Genomic DNA, 15,379 nt, shown 5'->3' with positions numbered 1-15,379 from the left:
GACGCCCTGTTTCACACGTGCACGTCTCATACAGTAGATGCACATATGCTCACTGGGCGGGTTCACTCAAACATTGGTGGAATTAACCACCTTCCTTAGAAGACATCTCAACAGACAACCTATTTTTGTGAACTAGGATTATTTAGTAAAATTGAAACTGTTAACTTGCAAAATCTCAACTCAGTGCATTTTAACTTGATCTGATTTCTTCTAAGATGAGATTGTACAGCCAAGCAGGCTAACATGGTGAAGTTAAGGAAGTAGAGCATTTGCTATGTTCACCAACTTTTACTTATGGTAATATTACATGTCATCATCTTTGTTTCTTTCTTTGATTTATGTATTTTTCTCTTTATTACCTCGCTTCCTGCAGGTATTTATGGTACTTAGTGTTTACTGTTTGCTTTCTTTTTATCTCTGTGTATCACCCCACTCGTCCCAGCCTGGTGAGGCAGACTATTGTTTTCAGTGAGTCTATAAAAGCATCTTTTACAGCAATAAATTCAAGTCGTTTTTTTCTGTATGACTATGTGCTTTATTCTGTAAAGATACTAGATTATTAGAGAGAAAACTCCAACAATTTGGTGACAGTGGGAAGAAAGAACTCCCTTTAAACAGGAACAGACCTCCAACAGAACCAGATTATTAGGCTCAGTGCAGACGTTTGTACATTCTACATTTTGTTGAGACACAAATCAACAGATGTGGATGTATCCTTCCACCAGAACTTTTTTAAAAAGTGTAACAGAAAAATAGGATTGACCGCTCATTCATGCAGCCAGCAGCTGTCTCTGTGCATGTACTTGAAATCTGCTCAAATGACACATCACAGTTGGTGTACTTATAATGTAGTGTAAAAAAAATTAGTGAGATGGTGATCTTTGCGTATATCCTTTGATGAGGAATTTTACATTTCAGACTCTAGCAAACCCCTGCCAATTCCTGTGTAGAGAAGCAGTATGACTAGTGGGTCAGCAAAGACTTACCCTCTGGGAGTTCATGAATGCCTGCGCAAAATTTCAAAGTAATAAATCCTGTAGTGGTTGAGAATTTTCAAAACCATAGTGGTGAAAGTGTGAGCCAAAGAAAAACATTTAAAGCTTATTGTTGGAATTGTCCATAGAAACTGGAATAACATTTATGTTAGACACATTCTTGGTAAAACTGTATTTTTTTAATGGTGGTAAGTGAGAATAATGGCCTTTATAATTTGTGTGAACCAGGCTTTTATCTATGTAAGCTTAACCCGGTGAACTTCAGCAAGGATTAGTGGTTTATTATCAGCGTGAAACTTTGTGGGGCTGACATGTTTGCTTTTGGATATCAAGTCACACACTCAAGCAAACTTGTTTTCCATCCTGATTGTTTTCTCGTAGCATCAAAACGTCAGCAACTGGTGTTCTTTTACATTTCCAGCCACTGCCTTAGACTGAGGTTTTCTAATGGAAACTGATGTCTTAGGTTTATGATGTAAGAGAAAATGTGAAGTATTTTGTGGCTTAGGTCAGTCTAAACAACAGATGCATGTTGAGGGTCTTTATATACTGGACCCATCCTCAGTGTTTGCTTTGGGGATTACTCTGTCACTGATTGCTGCCTCATCTGACTGATCTCCTTACACTTCCCCAACGACTTAGGTAATCCATTAATGCAGGGAGGTTAGAAAGTAAAATCTTACTGGACTGAAATGCATTTATATGATGCTGAGCAGAGTCTTGATGGTGCAATCTGCACCACTCACCTCAAATCCATTTAAAGTTGTCTGGGAGGCTTTCTGTCACAGCTACAAAAAGGTGACAAGGTCTGCCTTTTAGCAGTCTGCTTACTTAAAACGGAGTTCATCATTAACTCAGCGGAGCTGAGAGCCTTCTCCAGATAAACCACTCTGTAAACATCTCCCCCCATCATTTTTTCCCTCTTGTGTCTTGTTAAGGGGTGCAGGGAGGACAAACACTGACCTAGCTAAAGATGGTACACATCTTCTCATTTTTTTCTAATAGATACAGTGGTCAAAGTATGCAGTTTTGCACACTGAGTGATACCGAAGGCATCATCAGAGCAAGATAGAGTGGGAGGAGAGGCAGAAGGTTACAGTTCAAGGGAAAGAATGAGGGAGGGAAGGATGCAACGGGAAGTTGGGCCGTGCAAGTTTTACCACATCGTGTACCCACCTGGCCTTTAACAGATACCTTTATCATCTCGTACCAAATAAACCTATGAGTGGAGATAAGACAGACCTAAACAGGGATTTTATTACATTTTTATGTTAAAGAGCTCCATTAAATTTGCAAAGACAAATACGGATAAACCTACAAACATTTAGGTTTTGTGAGCAGTTCCAAAATTAGTCTATATGCCATCTTTTAACTCCCTCATTCACTCATCTTCTCTTTTTCAAAAGCTCTTTTGGCTTTTGTGGGAACAAAAAAAAAAAGAAGACTAAAAGCCACAACTGGAAGCAGATGAAAGGCAACAAGAGTAAAGAGCGAATGTCGTGTCAGCATCTAACGTCTTCTCATTATCCAATAAGAGAGAAGCAGTTGTCAGTGTCCAACTTCATCCTGTTATCCAGAGAGAAAGATGGATGGTAGTGGTGCCTGAAATACTCAAGGGACCTGGAGAAATAAACAAAGTGCAAACTTTTAGTCTCACGATCACTCACGCACCGAGGGAGATTCTAACAGGAGTCTATCCTGGGCCTTTTTAGTGAAACTCTAGAGCATAGCTGCTCCAGGCATGGTATTCCCATTGTAAACACAGTCATGAGGAGGCAGAGACAAGTGGAGGAGGATCTGCTCTCCCCAATCTGTTTTCTGTCTACAAGCGAAAGGAGGACAAACTAGAAACATTACATCATGTGTAACATATTACACAACCGGTGTTCACACTTTTGTCCTCTAAACAGAAACTTCAAGTGATTATCTTTAAGATGTCAGAGACCATTTAAGGTTATTCTATCCTCTGCCATAGTCTTTACATGTATTTACATTAGCCTCCTATATAAAGTAGTTGTTATTGTTAATCGTTGTCGCCATTACAGCCCTGCATTCAAATTGCCTACATATACAGTAGCTTATTTAGGCTACACTGTAAACTGATACACAAAGTAGCCGCTCAAACAACACTGGCTGCAGCATTGCACCAGAACTTGTGGTTATCCTTAGAGTGCATATGAAAGATATCTGCAGCTTTCATTTGTAAGAAGTGACATCATTGCATGTGCCATGAATCTGACTTATAACAAAAAGAGTTTAAAAAAGAAGATTGAATTGAAGTGTACTGGAAAAGGGCCCTTGGCTTTCCTGCTCTATGACACCGGTGGGCAACATTTTTGGGGGGGAAGTCCATACTGACCTTGGTAAAGAAGTGATGGTCCGCATTCAAAACATGGTCACAGTTTACATTGACACAATTCAAATAACATTTAAATTAGCCTACATCTCACCAGTTGATATTTACAACTGCACAATTCATGAGATTATTACAGTACCATTCATTATTCTTTACACAGTCAAACTTTAATGCTCAGGATGGATTTCATGCTAAAGAAGCCCCGTGATTTTGTACTGTTAGTGTCTTAGAAATGTGTCCAAGGAGGAGTAAACGCAGAGCGCTTCAGAATATAACAGCTGCACCCATAAGCATGCACATTTCATACTATGCATGACAGTGTAACATATGACCCTGACACATGTTTATCCATGTCAGACATTCAGGAATATGTTTACACTTTGGCAGATGTTGCATAGGAATGTCATGGTTTTTTTTTAAAAAAAAAGTAAAATAGGACAGTCTGAATTTGTTTAATCTTCACAATAACAAGACCATTTGGTAAGTAATAAAGTCAAATATTAAAATTATTCACAGATATCTGGCATATTTAATTCCTTGCATCCTTCTTCAAGAATGATTTGACTAATGAAATGATAGAGTTTCACTTACTGAAACTGAAGCATAAGCAGGAAGCCAGATTATTTCCCAGATAATTCCAGAAATTGTCCAAAATGGTTCAAAAGGCACCAACAGCAGAGGTGAGGCCCCCACTACATCGCAGCTCCCTGTATCAACAGGGATATCAGCCAAAGCCTAATTTTAAACATTGCTGGTATTAAAAAAAAATCAATCACTTTAAAGTTATTATAAAGCGAAAACTATCAATAGAGACCAAAACTATTTAATGTACAGGCCAGAAACACACTTATTTAAACTGTATTTTAACATGCAAGTCTTACTTTTTGAGCCAGCCTCAAGTGGCCACTAGTGGAACTGCAGTTTTTGGCAGTTCACGTTGGCATTATTGTCAGCCTTGGAAATTGCTGCTTGGCACAGAAAAGACCCATATATTTGCATCCAGATTTGCATCCAAACAAATTTCTGAACAGAATTTATTAAGGCAAACTAAGAAGTAGCAGTTTCTTGCTATTCTTTTCGAAACTGTAATGACTGAAAACAATCACCTCAATTTTCATAGAGTACAAAATAACATTGTCTAATATGCATCATATTCATTCAGCTGGTGTTTTTTGTTTTTCCTAGATCTTTTTATAGTAACATCTCATATCATACCACTAATTTCTAAATCTAAATTATGTCACATTTACATGCATCCGTTCACTAACTAATCAAGCTATCAATCATAAAAGTCATAATATGTAATATATTGTCTAGTAAATTGTATTTGCATAATAATGCGTTTATCACATAATGTGACACAAAAGGTTATACACTGAAGTAAAAGTACTTTTATACTTACCAGTACTAGCTCAATGATCTCTTTAAACCCATGCACATATTAATCAGGCAATGCACTGGATTTACATACAAACGCATCTGCAAAAATGAGAAACTGAGAAATTCCTCGCAAGTTTTGCATTTCAACTTAATCTGGTAAACAAACAGATTATCCTTTTATGGCATTGCTGTGCTAATCCAGTGTTTCTCTTTGTGCCAGAGTTTCAAAGGCACTGGATTTACATATCATCATTTATGGTGCAGCTAAAACTAGAAACCTGCATTGCATTTTCAAGTGGATAAATTAGCAAAAAAACAAAGGTATTATAATTCAGTGCTGAGTCATTAACTTGCACTTTACAAGGCATCATAATGCTAAACAAATGATGATAACGATGATTCAAAAGTCGATTAAGCACGAGTGTCACACAGATTTAAAGTTTCTATCATGCAGGGAATGAATGTTGCAATCACCACAGAGACCTGACAAAGCCCAGCGAGGTGCTCAGGCTTTATTAGATTTGTTCTGTGGTTGTCAAGGGGGACTTTCTACAAAAATACTGAACATTCTGACTATTGAGGAAGATTTTCAGTCGGTCCCTTAGGAGAAGTTGCAGGGAAAGAGCATAAAATCCTCTCAGAGAACATTCCTCCAACAATATCACAGCCTGCTGGAGCAAGCCAACTTTATAGCTCTGATATGAATTACTAGAGATGAACGAATTTACCCAGCAGACACACACACACACACACACACACACACACACACACACACACACACACACGCTTACAGCCGTGGAGAAATATTCAGATCACTGGTCTGAAAAACATATAGACGAAATGCATTATAAAAAGATGTCTCATTGACTTTAATGTGGGCACATTAAGAGCTGAAGTGGGATTTGAGGAATTTAGTCCGTGCTCTGTACTGTCACGTCTGTTAAGGCAATTTGTTGAACAAGATCTGAGATATCTGAAGGGAAACACTGCGCCCTGCTGGCCAGAGACACACACTGTATCTATTTTTGAAGTGTCACAATCATAATAAGCAGTCATTAGTTTTTCCTGTATAGTTTCTCAACAAATTACTTTGTCACAAAGTAATTCAGAAACTTTATTCCACAAACAACAATAGCAAAATCTACACCAATTAAGGGCCCATTGGATACAAGTTTGAGCAGTACTGACATAATGTCTCAAAAGATATCCAGTACATATGTGTAATATATAATATAGTCTCTGAATGTCCACATAATGTCATCTAAAACATATATGACCTTTATATATACAGTTAAATATGAGGGTAGATAATATTTTTCTTTTTCTATTTGATCCTTTAGAAATACAACGCCAAACAATCCTCAGTTCTACATAAATTTACCTGGAACTATGTTGTAAAGCAACATATAAAGTACATCGACTTCATCAAACTTCACCTCATTCTATATATCTGCATCCACACTGCTGTAGCTTCCAATTTCAGTATCTATGTTCAATTATTAAATATTCTTCTTTTCTCATAGTTTAAACAGTCCTTTGAAAAAAACAGTACACCCCCTACTACTTTCACAGGAATGAAGAGTGTAAGTAGCAGGCAGGTGCTGCTAATCAGACGCACTTTATTAATTAATCATCAGCAAGTTTGAGTGTCTGCATGAAGGTGTAACTGTTTGCAGTTTTCAGGTCTAGTGGATTCAGGTTTATATTAACACAGTGCCACAATTTTCCCAGTACTGGACATCCCAGAAAAGTCAGGCCTCAGCTGGCATAATAAACATTAAAGATAATGACGGGAGAATTAGACTGAGACTCAATAGGAGCTGCCATGAGAAATCCTCTTCAGTCTAAACAGAATCTATCAGCATGGCTTAGTGTGCGATATACTTTTACATTCTCTTTTTCACATGATGCTAATAGTAGAATATCAAGTTAATCTGTTACAGATTAAAAGTCAGTCTTCAAACTGATCTAGACTCTCAGTTAGAGAGACTTTTTATACACTTGGCTGTGTGCATAGTTGCTGAGGGGGGATATTCCTTATATGGTCACACAGCTCCTGCTGTGAACACAGAAGCCCCGCCCACATGCTGTTCCATAATTTTTTTGTTTGCTAGAGGCAGCCAATTTAAGAGTCTTTGTTGTGTGTAAAAAAAAAATTGTAAAAGTTCCCCCGAAGCTCAGACAAATCTACGGGTTTCATCTAAAAACAGACTTTTTATGGCAAACTTGCCTTTCTTGTTTCCCTTGTTCCCCTGTGATGGAAACACTAAGAGAGATAAAAACAAACAAAACAACACTTATATAGGAATTACTTTAATTAAGGCTTTTTTATGGACAGGATTAATGAATTTTTAAATCAAACCTTTGTTTCATTATGTGGATTTTCATACATCCACATTATATGTTTAAAGAAAGAATGATTTTTGTGGCAGGTGACAGGTGATGAATAATATTAGCTCTGTTTGTGTCTCTGACAGTGACAGGCACACCTAAAAGAAACCCTTACCTGACAAGCATTTAATGACTGTGACACTAATCTAGTTTTGACTGACTTTATCAAGGCATCTTATACAAACCCCTCCATAAACCTGCTCGGGAAACCATCTGGCTCAGCTGCTTTTCCGCATTCACCTTCCCCAACCTTCTCTGCACCTTCAATGGAGAAACTGTCAAGCTGAGAAGCTGACAAGTCAACAAAGCCAAAGAGAGAGGTGGGCTATTCAGGGAAAGAGGGTATTTACTATGTCAGATAAAGCCTGTTTCTTTTGTCTGACCTTTCATGGCTGTCACCTGGACTGTGCATATTCAAGTGAGAGGTTGTTTTGGAGTTCTTCAAAATATTAAATTTGAGGGTATTTGTGAAGAGAATTTTGTGTTTGCACATGTCTTGTCTCAAGAATATAAAACAAACCATAAGTGCTTGTATAGATTGTATTGATGAGCTTTGGCTCAAATATTCTGAAAATTTAAAAAACTTAAACCTTTATCCTTTCCTCTCTTTTTTTAAAAGGAGGCTTATCAAACTCAATTCTAGTACAACAGTTTTTTTCTTAGACTCTGTAACTTCATGTTATAAAATGATACTTATTTATCGCATGATGGTGCAGTCCCTCAATTCATCCTCTGCCTGAATAATAATAATAATAATAATAATAATAATAATAATAATAATAATAATAATAATAATACATTTATTTGTATTGCATGTTTTTAACCACACAGTTACAAAGTGCTACATTTGAATTGAATAAAACAACACATTAAAAATAAACACACATTTTCCAGCACACGTACACACAATCCAACAAACAGTCTTACATTACAGTTTTTCTCAGTCGCTTTGGTGCGTTTCTCAGATCAGAATTGAAATTCTCATAACTATTAGTTCAACCTCCACAACACTCAGTCATTTGTGCACATCATAGTAGCAATTTCTCCTCTCTCTGAACAAACTGCAAATGATTTTGGACATGAATCAGTTGCTTCCATACATTTCCCTGCTGCTTTCTGACATTTCCATTTGCTTATGTCATGTCAGTCAAAAGTAATCATACCTATGGATGCTGAATAGTCATTCCCAATAAAACTAATAGTCATACATCCATTGCTTAAGTCATCACACACAAAATTGTTGAACTAGTTATCACATGCCAAATATTGGCCATCTGTCAAGCAAATCCTATACCTTTCTGTATCATTGTTCCTGGAAATGTCTCCGAAATTGAACAATTGATCTCAGGTGAATTACAGCTGTCACTCATGAGGAGGCTCTACCAAATGTTTACATGTATTCTACAGTGAACAAGTGACTGTAGCATATTTTTCTTTTGCACAATTCTGTAGGATTACAAACACTTCTACACAATGGAAATGTGAAACGTACGTATTCAGTGTCTTAGTTACTCCCAAGACTCCCATAACATCTATAGTGACTTTACTGCACATTTCAGATGGCTGTACAGGTAGGCCATAGTGCTGTTGTCAGCATTTTCAGGTGTCACCAATTGTTTTTGCAATGGGAAACACTGAAATTATAAACTGTCATAGTGGAAACATGACAATGCCATTTGACTATCTTGTTCATAAAGATGGTGTCAAGACTTTTCATTTTGATGGCACTGACAGTTTCATTGACATGGATACTTGCTTTTGAGGTATGGATAATCAATTCTGTGCATGTGACGTGCTTTTGCAGGCTATCCACTAGGTTTTGCAGTTTGCACTAATTGTTTTGGGAAATGCACTAACTGCTGTGCAAATGTTAATGGTGTTCTGAGAAACGCACCAAAGCGACTGAGAAAAACTGTAATTACAACATCCATTTATTAGATGCTAAAATATTTGCATTGTGTTTCGTTGTAGCCAGCTTTGATGTGCCTGTAATGTGATATGAGGTTAGTGATGATATGTGGTATGGTAAATGGTCATTTGTGCACAGGCAAAGCCTATTAAAGGAAGGCAAGAACAAGTGTTTTTTACCACAACAAGTTATACCAGTTTTCCTCTGAAGAAAGATAGATAGATAGATAGATAGATAGATAGATAGATAGATAGATAGATAGATAGATAGATAGATAGATAGATAGATAGATAGATAGATAGATAGATAGGACAGCGTTACTTTTTTCATAAACGAGCAATCTAACTAATTACTATTCCTATCGTTACAATGCCGTTACAGTTACTGAGAAGAAAATGCGGTCCGTTACTATTTTTTAACAAACAGACGGTTGTGTTCAGCTTACAGCATTTTATATCAGTTGTACGGAAGTAGCTGACTACTTAGGTAATCTGGACGCTAAAGCTTTAAGCAGCTGCGCGCGCTCCCGCGGACGGTCACGATCAAACCTAACCTAAACCCTAACGTTTAGCATGTTTGGAGCATGTAGTTAATGTGTTGTCTTGTGTAGTTAGTGTGTAGTGTTGTGGATAGTTTCGTGTTGTGTGTCAGAACAATGAGGAGACTGCTGTCTCCAGGTAGAAACAGGAGTGGTACACCTGCTGCTGTCAGACCTGCAGGTATCAGGCTGTGATGTTGTCCTTTATAGTGGACAGAAATTATTTTTTTGGAGTGGCACAAATAATTTGTGCGGCATCTTATTGAACGCAGAACAGCTGATTGTTCTGTAAATAGTTTGAAATGGTTATTTAAAAAATCAAGGTAAAAGGTAAATGGATGCAAATAACTTTGTTGTTTGCAAAACTTGTGCATATGATTTTAAAATTGACAATTTATATTTGCATTTAATGTTATGAAATATGATTCATTAAACATGTTTGTGGTTGAAATAGTAAAAAAAATATATAACTTTTTATACTCAGATTTTATGGTTTTTGTCTGATTTTAGATCAATTGTGTTAATACAGCATGTCAAAATGAAAACATAACTGTAAATTCAGACACGTGCTGAAAAGGATGATACCAAACAAGGCAAAGTAAATAGTTTTTAAAGGTAAAATGTAGAGGGAAAATCAAAAGTAGTTAAAATGGCCAAGTATATCCTGAACCCCAGAGGGTTAAACGTTTTTGTTTTGTTTTTTTAAGTAACCAATAGTTACTTTGCAAGTAATTAATTACTTTGAGATTATATTGTAAATCAGTTACTAACTCAGTTACTTTTTTGAAGAAGTAACTAGTAACTATAATTAATTACTTTTTCGAAGTAACTTGACCAACACTGATAGATAGAGAGAGAGAGAGAGAGAGAGAGAGAGCAGATGCTACTTATACCACTAAGTGGCAGTAATGTGCAAAGTTTCTCCTTCCTCACAACTACTGGGCAAAGTTATTCAATCACTTATCAGTGATCAGAATTATCCAGATTTCTGTGATAATGAATTTAACATCTCATTTCACTGTTTAGCCCAAACAAAACTATTTAAATGTTTAACCATTTTGATATATTTTTTACACTTAATAAAATCTGTGAAAATGTTAAATGTGTTGTTAATGAAAATAGTTTGTTGATGAAGCACAGCAGTTCCCCTATGATGGAATAACATCAACCCACATGAGAATTCTTCTGTGTGCACTTTAATTAATATTTATATAAATATATTAAGGTGGGTATAAGGTATGAGTGGGTTTATTGTGAGTTCGACAAATAAAATGTAGTCATGGAAATTTCTGATAAATCTGAAATTTATCATAATGATATAACAAAAACAACATTATTGCAGGGTTAGTCTATATACAATACAGGGTAAGCTTCCAGTAGAAAAGGTTCTGTACAGTAGTAAAACAAATCTAAAGAAGTGACGATTATTGCCATTTTAGCTGTGCAGTAAAGAGAACGTGGTCATTGTGTTCATTTTCCAAGGTCGAATTAAAATTTTCCACATTCATCCAGCAGGAGAACCAGTTTAACGATACATAACTAACTACTTCCACATATTCCGTTTTTAATCTGGAATTTTTGTCCCAGAATTTTTAATGTGAGAGTGGAATTTATTTTTTCCAGTTTTTATTATTTTGCTCACTTATTTATTAATAATTAATTTGTTTTGTATTTGTTGTTTTTTATTGTTTTATTTTGCATTTCTAAACAAAATTATTGTTTATTTTACATAAGGTTTGATTTATTTTCTTCTTTTTCCTTGTTTCCTATTACTGTTATTGGTAACAAACCTTTCATTTCCTTCACACTTGTCTCCAAAGTGTGACACAGAAAAATTAATTTAGATCATTTTTCTTAGTAAAAGAACAAATTTATTTTTAAAATGATAATGAATGTTATTTATCGGGACATGAGAACATCAGATGTTAAAAACAGGAGCACTAAACCTAACATGCGCAGTGTTGTCTTTTATTTTCTTTCAGATGAGGTTTCACAAAATAAAAATGATGATCTTGTTATTTCAGTGACAAATACTACACCTGCTTTCTCTCCCCAAGACATCTGTAGCCCTGAGGCACCTGGCACTGATGACCTTTGACCCCCAGCTGTAGCTCTGTTCTGGTGACATCTGAGACGCTGGTTTACAATCTATGGAACACACATGCAGATGTACACGCAGACTGACACACACCTAACTGCATTACCTGCAATAATGCATTACAATGACAAACAGGTGCTTTCAGAAAACACAAACTGTGCGTGTGTGTGTGTGTGTGTGTGTGTGTGTGTGTGTGTGTGTGTGTGTGTGTGTGTGTGTGTGTGTGTGTGTGTGGTTAGGCGGGTGCCCTCGTTGTTTCTCTTTCAAACATCATTAAAGGCATCCCCATATGTCTGAGACCCCTGTTGAGGCTTGACATTAGCGTCTGTGTCCATCCTATTCATGTATTTGTGTGCAAATAAACGGTGGATGGAAAACAGAAGGCTGGAGGATGTTATCTAGTCATGCTAATGTTTGCTGTTACAACAAAGCTCTGGCTTCTGTGCAACAAGCCAAGGAAATCTACCCTGACATTAAGATAACTGCATCTCTTTCTCTCTCTCTCTCACACACACACACACACACACACACACACATATAAGCTGAAGCAAAGAGAACAGACAGATGTGATGTGGACATGATCACTGGAGAGCACACATGAGAATATTGGGAATAAGATTAGTGACAAGAGCCAGGAGAGTCTTAGACAAAGAAAACAGAATGGGGTTGATCAAATATGATAAAAGCTTTCATAATTTGAGGTTTTGAAGTTTGCTATATTGCTGCAAGGTCATATACAGCCTAATCTAGTGATAACACCCTGTCACACTTCTAATACGTTTAAAGCATGACAGATGTCCATGGTCTTTCTCCGGCCTTGGAGAAACGAGCCACCTAATCAGTGTGGCAAGCCTTCTGCAGTGGGTCATAAAATGCAAATATATGCCGTTCATAATACTGCCCTCATTCATCTCAGAGAATAGTACCAATCATAGATGGAGGACCGTTTTTGATTGATTCTGAAGAAACAGTGGCTACAAGGAGGTATGACCAGTCTTGAGAAACCCCTGCTTGGATACAAGATAAGCTTATCAAGGCATCTGTTATCACGCTGTATGTCAGTTTGTTTGTGAGTTTGTGATCTAACATGGATGTAACATCGTTACCAACACTTCTAACTGGGTGTTTGTGTTTGTCTGTGTCCACGCATGTGTGTGTGACTAAGATAACTGTTTGCAGAAGCTTTATCAGTCAGCAAACACAAAGAGCTATTCGGTGCACAGAGAGTCACAACAAAGGGACAATTTAGCGCAACAAAGAAACCTCCATCCTGGAGGCCATGCCGGGTGCAAATTGGAACGAAAGCCCTCCCATGTGCTGGTATTATAAATTTAGGATAGGATGCTAAATTGGAAGCATAGGTACAACAAGACAGTGTGCTCAGTTTCTCTGGTAAACAAGACAAATGTCAAAATAAAGCATCAGTTTGCCATAATTTTATTTTTTCCCTGTTTACACACAGTGATATCCAGCTGTACATGTGCTTATAATACTTACTCATATTTAGAGATATCAGCTGACACATTGCTTGCAAAGGTCCTGAAGTGTGTAACACAACAACAGGTGAAAAGGTCCAGTTTGGTGACTAGAACTCGCTGAAGTGGTAGTTCGGATTGACGCAGCATCTGTTGCAAAGTGAATGCTTTACTGCTCTGTTGTGGCAATTTACTGGTCGATCCACGTTCCTGGCCTCACTTATGACCATGAGCTGTGAGTTGGGACCTAATGAATGATATTGCAAATAGAAGCAGATGAAAGAAGTCTCTTCCAAGGTGTATTAAGACTTTCCCCCAGAGAGAGGGTTTATTTTACTTGGGAACACAGTGCTATTCCCTAAGAAGTGATGGATGGATATTTATGACAACCGCCTGTGCTAGTACGCCAATCAATACAAGTGATCTTACCCCTTTAAGCCTTAGATTAGCTCCAGAAACCAAAGATGCATTTTGTAACAGGCTGTAAACATATCATTTTCTGAATTAAAGTTGGGAATTTTAAAATAGTAGTCTGTGGAGAAGTGTAGCAGCTATATGAGGAACTGGAATTTGCTTCCAAGTTAGCTTCATTTTTCAGCCTTTTATTTTTCCATTTTAGAAGATCATTAAAATGTGCAAAAGGTTTTAAAGGATGAAAGAAGAGACTGATTCAGTTATATAGGAACATGTTATGGGACTATCATATAGGATTTTCTATAATCTGAGGCAGATTATCCAATGGATATTCTTGGCACAAACTCAGGGGCTCACACACAGTTGAGGTTCTTCCTCCTTTCATAATGAATAATTCTTTATTGTTATTAAAACAGTTTTTATTTTTTTTATTTTTTTATCATAAAGTAATTAAGTAATTGGTCTCTGTTAGTCTCTCCCAAACTCAGCTGGGTATCAAAATAAATGAACAGAATAGAGGCTGGGTTAGCAAATAAAAGAGGAAACAAAAAAGAGGACAGGGTGGGGACTCTGATCTGTCATTTTTATGGAAATTACCAACTGACAGTTGTTTTGTTCAAAATCAGAAAGAAAAGATTGCAGTTCAAATTAAAGTTGTTATGGAAATGTTCAGCAAGACATCAAGCATGTTAATTCAGAGGCTCACAATTATGGTGGTTTACTCTATTATGAAAAAGCTTGGGAAGCTGATTTATTATTTAATACAGCTCTAAGTTCATGATATGGATATGCATGTAATGCAGTTCTTCTCAACAGATAACATTAAACTATCATTTTGGCCTCTGAAAGCACACTTGAAGGAAGTGGAAGGTTGACCAGTGTTTTTTTGAAATGCTTTTTTTGTTTGTGGATTTTTGTTGGTGGTGTTTATGGTGTGTCCTGCACCTCAGGGCCACTACGCCTTACACTTTAAAACCTCATCCCTTTCTACAGTCAGTGCACATATTGCCCTAAACCAAGCTACTGAGTATAATGCTAAGTTTTAGAAAGTTGTTCCAATGAAAACTGCCCGTGGCAAGGTCTTTCATTTAGCAAGATTAAAGAGGGACTGACTCTAGAAAGGTAAACAGTTGTTTACTTTTTTGCATTAAGTTAAATGCTGTAAGTAAGAGAAACTATATTATGCCAATCTTTTTATATTTTAGTAATTAAACAAATATTATATATCTTAAAAACTGCAACCCCCCCCCCCAAAAAAAAAATCATATTTTTTGTCATTCAGATTGATCTGAATTTAATATTAGCATTTATGTATTTACAGATCAGACATGAACACATTTTGAATCTCCAGGTACTCACTGAAAAACAAAGGGTTGTTGGTGCTTCTGTCTAAGGAAACAGTTGCAGCCCTGAAAGAATAGTTGCGTGGCATGCAAAAGGCATACATCCTGTATGCTGGGATGGGATTATAAAACCTGAATCACACACACTCGTGACTCTCAGAATACAATGTCATCAGCGCTGATGAATGCATCCGTGAGATAGAATGAGCTGATCAGTGGCATCGGCCCAACCCTTCAAAACATACAGACTGAGAGAGAGTGAGAGCCCTGAGTCAAACAGGCTAATCAAGCACACAAAAGGAAATGCAGATTACCTGTTGCTATGACGACTGCAGCTGCAGTGTGACTGCCATCCTCTCTGACAGAGACCTAAATAGATCAAGCTTTATAAACATGGTGAAATTTGAGATTGCTTAGTGGGCCAGGTGCTTTCTCAAAACCTGCTTTGAATGAGCGTAGCTACTTTATTTTAGCCACATG

This window comes from Copadichromis virginalis, linkage group LG23 (genome assembly GCF_057382275.1).
Source record: "Copadichromis virginalis isolate Kocher_CV1m ecotype Utaka linkage group LG23, C_Virginalis_male_GT1.1, whole genome shotgun sequence".
NCBI lineage: Eukaryota > Metazoa > Chordata > Actinopteri > Cichliformes > Cichlidae > Copadichromis > Copadichromis virginalis.
This window is presented reverse-complemented; position numbering follows the sequence as displayed.